Genomic DNA, 7,851 nt, shown 5'->3' with positions numbered 1-7,851 from the left:
TAGAATTAGGACACAATAATATAAATGAATTGTGCAAAGATGCGTGTAAAAAAATGATATTGGGTTTGCTGTCCAAGGTGCCAAAAATCAGTAAAGCATCCCCACTGTGCCTTGGACACTTCTGTCACCATATCCGGTTCCATGGTGAGACTGTTCTACTGCAGTTACAGCAGGGGCTGAGCAACTCACTGTGCTGGGGCCCCTGCAGGGGTGGGCAGGGGTGCTCTCACTAGCCCTGGTCTCCTTCACGCCCTTTGAGATCTCGCATCCTGACACTGGCATTGAAGAGGAAATGTTTGCAGCCGTGTTCTCTGTACACACGATGCCATTCTCAGGAGGATTCCTAGGCTCGCAAGGCCCAGCATCACCGCAAGCACCTGGAATGCAGGGCAGGCCTGGGCAGAGCTTCCGTGGTGAGCAGATTCCTGCTTCTGCCACCAGGGACTGGCTGAGCCCTGCTCACACACATTCAATGTCATCTCTAAGCAGGGCCTCATAATTCTCCACATTATCATTGTGACTTTCCCTCTCTCTCCTCTGTTACAATTTAAGACATTACTTATGGTTTGTGAGCTTCATCTATCAAAGCACCAGCACGCAGCAATATTAAGTGACAACTGCTTTTAAAATATCATTTTGTTCATTATACTCCACATCTCCATTTCAAAATGCTTTTGGACAACGTTGCAATTAAGAAAGTACATTATGAATGATTTGAAACTCCTGTTTTTCATTCCTTTCTTGCATTCTGTATGTTGTTATCACAATAATTTTGCTTGATGGATTTTTTGCTATTCTTTAAAAAAAAAAAAAAAAAGACCAAAAGGAACAGTGCATAAACTTCTAGTCTTAATAGGAATACTTCACTCTTGAAATTATATTTTTATACTGTGATCAGAAAAAGTAGTGAAAGTGATTTTCTTGTGTGAAATATGCACACATATTTAGAGATAAGAAAGGGTTTGATCCAAGAGAATCCATGGCAAAGGACCATAAAGCATAAACAGTACCTGCTGGTGCATCAGAGCAAATGGCGGAATGACTGGCTAGGCTTCCCTTTCTGAGATGTAGTGGAATTATTCAGATAGTTACACACGTGCTGCTTAGTTAATACCTATTCACTGAAACATACAGTAAAGATTAACTCAGGTGTGGCAACATTAGGCTGGGCTTCCAGAGTAATAACAGAAATGAGGTAGGTGGGCGAGGTCTTCGCAGATCAAGAAGAGTGCTGCTTTGAGAATGTTTTAGACCCTCAGTATCCAGCTAGGGGAAAAAAATGTCAGAGGGTGTAGCCGCAAGGCACAGTAAAAGGACAAGTAAGCTGTATGAGTGTGTATAAACAGGGACAGCAAAAAGCTGCCAAACTCAATGGACAGCCACACCTTCCGTTTCCAGATGCCTAAAGCAAAGCAAAACAAAAGGGAGAAAAGAACAAAACGTAAAAGTCCTTCTCACGTCCCAAGAGCACAGGGCTGTTTTCTTCGATGAATATATTTAGGCAGCGGCTCCAGTTTTGTAAGAGTTTCCTAAGCACTGAAGAACTTACATGAGAGCCACATTTCATTCCTGTGATTAAACTAGTCTGAAACTGAAATATTTCACCTAGGATAATTTCATGATATATATCTGAATATTATTTTATCACAGTAAAAGTATTTTTCTTTGTAAAATAAGAGAAATTATATCATATAAACATCGGCCAGATGAATAAAAGAAGGATTTTTCCTTGAAAAAACGACTCCATGCATGTGCTTTTCCCCTATCACCCCTTTCTAATATTTAATTATGAGCCTAGGTGTTTTCTCTCCTGGAGGAAGTTAATTTAGCAGTTGCTTCATGGACAATTTTATACACATAATCCATTATGTAAATGAGCAATCAATAATAACAAATAGAAGTTGCTAAGTTCCCTACTTTACAATGTGTCTTCCTGTGCCTTATAGAAAACTAACTCGTAGAAAGCTAAGTGGTGTGCTGCCTAGAAAACTAAGACAGATACAGGTATACGAAGGACATCTTAACTTGTTCTACAAAGTTTCTGGAACTGGCGATAGTTCAATAGAGTCCTAAGGAATTTCCATATATTGGTAGGATTTAATAGTGCAGCGGAGAAAAAGAAAGAATGATTTTATTTACAGGTAAAAAGCAAACAACGAGAAGGATCAGGAGGACTGAAAACATACCACTGAGAGTGAAGCAGAGTGCAGGAAGGAGGAAACCACATTCTCATAACTCATTAATTAAATCTTTCTCTGGCTTTAAGGCAAATCTCTTTAATGTACAATGAAGGGTGATGGAATAGACTGAGAAACACTCTCCCAACTAAGCCCACCTGCACCCTCCTGCCAGAGGCATCTAGATTCTAATTCCAGAAACCTGTGACTATTAACACATAAAAACAAGGAGGTATGATTCAAAATCTGGCAATGATGACATTGCCCTACTGTATCTGGGATGGCCTTAAGTGTACACATAGACTCCTCTCACAGTCCTTGTACAAGGTAAGCAACAGGAGGAAAAAAAAACACAAAGCAAAAGCAACAGCTTGATTGATATAAATAAGGAGACAAGAACCCAAGGGGAGATGCTGTCTCTAGAAGCTGCAGAGTATTTATTGTATTTTCTTTAAAAATAAATGTATTGGTACAATTTGGATATGTATAAGGATCACATTCTCTACAGGGAAATCATGTCTGTAAATGATGCATCTTGGTTCCTTTTCTTCCCCCATTCCCATCACCTCCCTTCAGCCCCTCTGCCTCTCCTTATTTACAAAATTTCGTTTCTATTTTAACCTTCTTTCCCTCAGTTTTTCCCTTTCCCTTCCACCCCACCCATTTCCCTTTGCCTCTGAACAATTTCTTCCTATTTCACAATATCTGCTATGCATTTGGGTTCTTATTTACACTTTGTGTCTCACACCGAAGAGGCAACATAATGTTTACACATATCTATCTGATTTATTTCACTTAAGAGTACACTGGAAAAAAAAAAAAAAAAGTCCCCAAAGCAACACCAACTCCAACCATGTAGTTTAGACTCCTGCTCCCAAAGCTATAAAATAATAAATGCCTTGTTCAAAGTTTGTCAATTAGTTACAACAGTCAGAGAAAACTAATGCAGGGAGCAAAGCTGCACGTCACACTCAGGCGAGGTATCATTAATGCACAGCTACTGTGAATAGGGGCCCTGAATTTAAAGATGCTGATGCCAGCCTGTGATGCGTGAGTCCTCCACACCAGCACGAGGTAACAGGAAGATGTGTCCAGTGACACTCACTGATTTTGCATGCTAGCTCTGTTATGTGGGGCAAGACCAAGCTCTGTGACCCTCAGACTTCTGCACACTGAGGAGCTTCTGAAAGCTTTCCTACAAAATATGACATAAAGGTGCAGAGTTGGGCTCCACAGACAGAAAATCTCTATTTCCAAGCTGAATTTTTAAAAAATGTATATTTCATTTTCCTATGGAGCTTTTACTTTGCTAAGAACTATACTCTCCTAAAATTGAGAAAGTGGGGTAATATAAGCTTTATTTGCATATATATTTGGTAGGAAACATTAAAAGCATGTTTTCATTGTTTCTTTTTATAACACTGTTATCAATACAAAATGAGAGACGTTAAGCTTTCTGTAAAATTGTCTTGATAGTAGAAGTGTTCATTTAAGGGAACTATTTTGGTACTAATTGAAATTGGAACCTATCTAATTAGCATACTACCTTGAAGTGAATGGATAACTTTTAGTATGTAGTTCTTTGGGGTCAGTAAATCCTTAAAAAATCTTGTTTCAAAGCTAAATGAATGTAGATGGTTAGCAAAATTGAAAATGCTAAATGTGAGACTATATGAGATTCCTAGCTTAAATTTTTTCTTTAGGATGATTTGGATAAAAATGCCTCTTCAATATTTAAAAGTCATGACAGAAGCCATATACTTTCATGTTGTCTTTGCACATTGTAGCTACTGGAAGACTTCCCCTTGACCATTCTTTATGGTATACGTCATTCTACTTTTTTTTTTTTTTTTTATTTACTTTGGTACCAGAAATTGAATTCAGGACCTTGCACTTGCCAGGCGGCCCTTGCACCATTGAGCTATACCCCTCTCACTCCACCTGTATCTCTGTTCCATTCTTCCTAGATAGAAATGTGTACTTTCTATCCTGTTATCACTTCACTTTGATCATTGCCACATTCTTCTTAAATCTGACTTCTTTTATGAATTTGAAATGGGGGAAGAGAATGAAATTTTAGAAACTTTTTTAAAATCCAAGTAATCCTAAAGAAAAAATACAAACTATGAGCCTAATACAGTCTCACATTTAGGCTTCAAGGAACTACGTGAAATTTCTGGATAATAGATAGGGGTACCCATCTGTGGTCTTAGATGCGTGAAATAATTAGCCTAAGGTGCATTACCACTTAATGTCCATTAGGGATGGGCAGGTCCATTTAATAATGAGAATTTGGTTTTATACTCTCCAGTGCTCTTCCATCCAGTAGAGAGGGGTAAATGCTTTCTTCCCATTCAGATGCTGTAAGGAGTCTCCTGAGAATGAAAGCGTGTAGAACACACCTTTCGCACTCCAGGGTGAGCCATGAAGACATGCTCAGTCTCCCCAGGGGACGTCCTCTGATGTCACGGCAGAGGCACGTACCATGTACATTCTGAGAGACAGAGGGCTGCTCCTATCCATTGTCCAGAAAATTCAAGTCCTCCCTGGAAACCTATGCAGTGGTTTTTATTTGAAGTTTCTGTTGTTGTGGTTTGACTCCGAGAAAACAAATTACCCTCCCCGGGTGAACTCAAATGTACGAAAATTAACTATTGGCATTTTTTCCCAATAATTCACTGTTTCTGAAAACTTTATTATTCTTAAAAAAATTTCTTCAATTAAAACTGAATGAAATGTTCAAATTCACGTGGAGATGTATCTTTTCTATATCGGCTTAAATATATAACAAATAAATCATTTTATCAGGTCTCCAGATTTGGGAGTTTTTCAAATGAGGGCAAATGCAGCAGCTGCTCCCCAGACCCCTGAGCTGCAGGAGCTGTGCACTCTGCTCGCAGGCTTCTCCAGTGGGGCACAGATATTTTCAGAGAGCATTTGTATCAAATATGGTCTCCTGTTTCCATGGAGCACTGACACATAAGTAAGGTCACCGCACTCTCACATCTCAGCAGAAACAAACCAGGAAAATAAAATAGCCAAATGAGCAACTTTTATCCCTTTTCTACCTTCCTGGGACTTCTTTACCTATCACAGCTGAGCCTGATCCGTCACTTCCACCTTCTGTGTAGAAGGTCAAAAAAAAAAAAAAAAAAAAAAAAATTCTCGAAACTGTCTGCAGAAGTCACCAAAGACAACCCCTCTCCCTCCTCAAAGGTCAGTGCTGTTGAACTGCAGTGCTGAGATCCCCCTCTGCCCTCACAGCGTGCCTGCTCCTACTGTGTGGAGTCAACACAGGGGACCTTCTCTCCCTGCAGGCAAGCTTCTAGTGGTCTTCAGCTGAGGGACCCCAGTGCCTGCCTTCACCTGCACAAGGAGCTCTGTGCTGATGCCTATTTTCATCTAACTTAACTCCTTTGATAAGTACTCTAACTACACTGAATTATGGGCTACTCCAGTATTATAACCAAAACTCAGTTTGACAGATACATCAGAAGTGATTTCCAAGTGATTTCACATTCTGATGTACTAGGGAGTCAGGCTGAAACACATGACATGGGGGAACCCAACCCAAACAGGAACCATCTTCTTTGATGCATGAGGCATATTCATTCACACACACACACACACACACACACACACACACACACACACACACACGAATACAATATATATATATATATATATATATATATTGTATATATAGAGAGAGACAGACAGAGAGAAAGAGAGAGAGAGACAGAGTTAGAGAGAGAGACGGAGAGAGAGACAGAGAGAGACAGAGAAAGACCAGGTTCTGATAATTCCATGCTGAAATTATCATTGGAAAGTCTTCCTTGACATTTGTGTTTTAAAGCCTGTCATCCGCTCTGCCTTTGGGACTTCTTTTGATCAGACTTATCTTAATGATGAGTTTTCCTTTACCCTGCAAGCTTATGCTTATTACCTGCCAGCAGCCTTGAGATTTCATTGTTTTCTTACCAAAAACAAAATGGCTGAATTTTACTTTTTATGACTTAATATTTTTATAAAAAAGCATAGATTGGATGAAATTTGCCTTTCTATATTATTGTGAATCTTTAAAATGAAAATAAATCTTATGAGATTTAGCTCAGAGCAAACAAAATGTCTAATACAATAACTGGCACAAAAGGAAAATATTGTGAGACTAAAACCAAAAAGCCTGGACAGTTTAAGTGCTGCGACTCTAGCGGCTTTTGTGTCTGCCTTTCATTTTGTAATGGTTCAAATTTTAGACTGAGGTAAATGTATTGATTTCAAAAAGAAAAAATAACTAAATAATTAAAATTGTGCACTAAGATATGTCTACGCAGGACAAAGACAATGAAATAAAAACAGATAAGACGCAACAACATGCAAAAGGATAAAAACTAATTCTACAGTTCATTAATTATGCTAAAGAAAAGAAATCAGTCATAAATGACCACAAATTCAACAACACCATGTAAATAGTGCAAATGGGCAAATCGCTAAAAGAAGGAAGTTGATTAGTAGGGACACAATTGTTTTTAGATTATAGTGATGGCTGTGCAAGTCTGTGAAACCAATAAAATTCACTGAATAACTCAATTTTAATAAGTGAATTTTAAGATGTATGAATTATATCTCAATAAGGTTAACAAAATACATTAGGGAAATGTTCTTTTTAATAATATTAAGCACTATTCTGTTAAATCTTGGTTAGGCTCTGTTATTTTACCTCTTATTTGACTCAGAGGAAGATGAATACCATGTGCAGAAAGCATTCGATTGAATTCTTCACTTTTTTCCTATACTAGTGGAACAAATATAAAATTCTAAAAATAGATTTTGGATGTCAAGAGAGAGGTTTTATGGGAAAAAATATTTGAACTGTTGTTTTGTGATGGCTCTTTGAATTTGTAGTTATTAACACAGTGGTGGTAGCAGATTGTCTGCCAATGAAATGATTTACAAAAAAAAATGAGAGAAGGATAAGAAACACATTCACAGTTTTCATGGAAAGCAGTGTGTCTTTGCACAGCCACCTTCCAGTTTGGTATCCAGTCTAGGGAGCTTGCTTGGACCAGGAGGTCTGCAGACAAACTTCCAGGACAGCAGGGACCAGGCTTCCTGCAGCCTGATGCCACAGCATTGGGCTTGCCATGGGGCTGGTGTGACAGCATCCAGGCAGCAATGGCAGCACTTGTATAGATTTACATTCTTGTACTGTACACTTGCTCTCAGTATATAGACTCTGAGATGGTTGAGTTTTCCTCGACAGAACAGAAGGGTCGGCTGCTCGGCACCTTCACTTTTTCACTGCTAAATTACCTGCAGGACAGCAGAGTTGGGTAGGGATCCCTTACACAGGATTCATCAGCGGAACAGGAAGCATCATTGGGAGCAGCTTGAGAAGCGGAGCCTTGATCCTTGCCTGCTCGTATCCTTATGGTCTTCTCCCAATACCATGGAGAGAGTGAAGGTTTTCAAGATGGTTCCTCCTAAGAGAAAAGACCACCATTCTAAATCCAGATTGAAAGACTGTGGGGGTCCCTGTCAATCCCTGTCAATGCTTTCTTCCACAAAGCATATAGCTAAGTGGCCGCATTTTGTTTCTTCACATTTTGCAAAATTAATAACAAGTTTGGAAACTATTCATGAATTTAATCTGTAGCTCCTGGAATCTTCCTCT

The sequence above is a fragment of the Cavia porcellus genome, unplaced genomic scaffold (genome assembly GCF_034190915.1).
Source record: "Cavia porcellus strain 051 isolate PalLab524CR breed Dunkin Hartley unplaced genomic scaffold, mCavPor4.1 scaffold_16, whole genome shotgun sequence".
Classification (NCBI taxonomy): Eukaryota; Metazoa; Chordata; class Mammalia; order Rodentia; family Caviidae; genus Cavia; species Cavia porcellus.
Note: the sequence above shows the minus strand (reverse complement) of the source record.